Here is a 2,567-nt window from a genome sequence, read left to right on the forward strand (position 1 = left end):
ACATTGCATATATATTTGAAGGGTGATTGGCAGCCCTGCCTACTGCAATGGCACTGCATCCCGCGCGAGCCGCGATGGCGTTTGCCCTAGCGGTCGCGCTGGATGAAATTTTTGATAATCTTGAAGATATGTTCAATGCTCAGTGGCAGAGATTGAGCGTGTGGGCCGACGCGGCGCGGCCCATGCCGCCGGAAGTGCGGCCGACTTGCCGTTTCGCGGGTGGCTTCAGCCCTGATACTACAATGGGTTACATATTGGCTATGTAAGCGGTCGTGAGCGGTCGAGCAACACGAGCGGCGTTGTCCTTGTTCATTTTTATAATATAAGGCAGCGGTGTGACTAGAAATTCAGTCGGAGTGCAAAGCGCGCACAATTTGTCAAGTATGTGGTCTTTATAAGCGATTGGGCTTGGCCGTTTGTTATAACTCGCGAAATTGGCGACGCATTTCAAGTAACGGTACGAGGGGTCAGCGTTTGACGAAATTGAACCCCCCCCCCTGGTCACTTTAGACTTTTCGTCCACTTTACCGGTAACGTACCGTTACCACGTCCGAACCGACCACTTTTTCCAAAAAGTTTCAACGTAACGTAGCATGTGAACTGGCTATAATGGCCAAGGGATGCCCGGCAAGTCCGAACGCGTTCCAACGTCTACTGGTTGGGAGAACAACTGTGTTCCAACAGCATAAGCTGGTATCCAGCGGAACGCATAAGACACTCGACTTGAGTCCATTTAGGAACGGCGAACACCGCAGAAGTCATTTTAGGATTTTCTAGCTTACAGCGGTGGTAATGTTGCTGCCATTCTTTAATATGAGTGTATGGGGGATTGATCCAAACAAACTCGCCAGAGACGTCCGTATCAAAGAACGAGTTGGATGGAGAGGCAAAGCGCGAACAGAGACTGTTGTCGCCCGAGTCGTTACAAGCGGCATCGAACGTAAATTGACGCCCAAGTTCGTTCTCAACCCTTCGAAATTCATCACGAAGGAACATCCGATCACATATCAACGGATCGCAAACGGGCGGAACAACAGAGTCCCTAATCTTCAAGTCAGGCTCGGCAGAAGAGACTTTGTCTACACGTGCTACCGCCTGCTTGCAAAACACCCCCTCGCGCTTGCCAGCGTCCTAATTAGCCGGTCGGTTCGCGTTTAGACTAGCCGTCTTCTCCTGCAGTCGGGCCATCTGCTCCTGCAGGTGGCGAAGGCAGTCCTTCTTGTGCTCTTCCCAAGTCTGGTTCGCCGGTTTGAGGCGAGAGCACATCCGACACTTGAGAGGAGTACCGGACGTTGACGTCCGCGGTTTCTTCGCACGAACCGTTTCCCAGGCCTGTTTGGAAGGGGACCGAGGGCGAGATTGCTTAGGGCGAGAGGAGGAAGTAAACTTAGACGGGCCAGCTTGCGTAGTAACTACAGCAAGCTGTGCTTTGTCCTTTCCGGCTTTCCACCGAACCTCCTGACCACTAGCATACAGGATTAGCTTCTCTAAATCCTGCCAGTCTTTGCCCTCATCGTCCGTAGCGCAGCGACCGCGCAGCGCAGGAACTAAGCCCTTGATATACCAAGAGATTTGATCCGCAACACTCATATCATTCGCTTCGCGAACAATATCGTAGAAGCGCTGCGTATACTCCGGTACGGACTCGTCTATTTTCATATCGTACTCGTGCGCGTGCAAACGATCGCGTGCGGCCATCGCGGTGTCGCGCTTTGCATCCCCATATTGTAACAGGAATTTATCACGCAACAAATCGCGGGTAAGTGGTTGCGCGCCGGACTTGTGCTTAAGGAAAAGATCTGCGGCCCACTCCTGAGCCTTGCCCGTAAGCCAAAACATAAAGTGCTCAAGCGGGTCCATTTGCGACAAGTCAAAATATTGCATAAGGAGCGCAAACCATGTCTTAGTATTAGTAATTTGCGAATCCTTCTTTCCACTAAAACGAGGTGGTGCAAGGATACGCTTATTTACCTCGGAGGGACGAGCAGACTTGGAAGGAGGGGCCGCCGAGCCGGAAGGACCACCGGCTTGCTTGGCGATGCCCTCGCCCCAGAGCTGCTTGACCTCTTCCAAGCGTACTTCGGGATTAAGGTGGCGCTGCAGAAGCGCCTGGAAAGCGCAATTCTGCAGCATATCCACGTCAAGAAACGCGGCCAGATTGCTGTCCAGCGTCTCGCAGATGCCATCAATAATTATCGTCTTACGCCTAGTGTCCGACGTACTCGGAGGCGGCGACGTAGGTGACAAATCCCGAAGCTGCGCTTGCACATCCTTCAGGGCGGAGGTTATTTCACCCAAGCGCTCGCCGTATTCGGCGAGAATGCCGTGAACCTCTCCCTTAAAGGAAGCCCTACAAACACGGAGGGGGGTTAAGAACGTTCTTAACTCGTTCTTAGCCCAGCCAAATTGATAAAATTGAATAACCATTAGAACGTTCTTACACCGTTCTAAGAACGTTCTAAGAACGTTCGTAAGGCATCCGTTTATCTTAAAACCATTCTTTGAAATTCTTTAGCATTCTTTGGGGCCCAGCAGTCTTAGGTATTCTCTTCCATTCTTTGGGGTGT

This window comes from Volvox carteri (assembly GCF_000143455.1).
Source record: "Volvox carteri f. nagariensis unplaced genomic scaffold VOLCAscaffold_127, whole genome shotgun sequence".
NCBI classification, from domain to species: Eukaryota; Viridiplantae; Chlorophyta; class Chlorophyceae; order Chlamydomonadales; family Volvocaceae; genus Volvox; species Volvox carteri.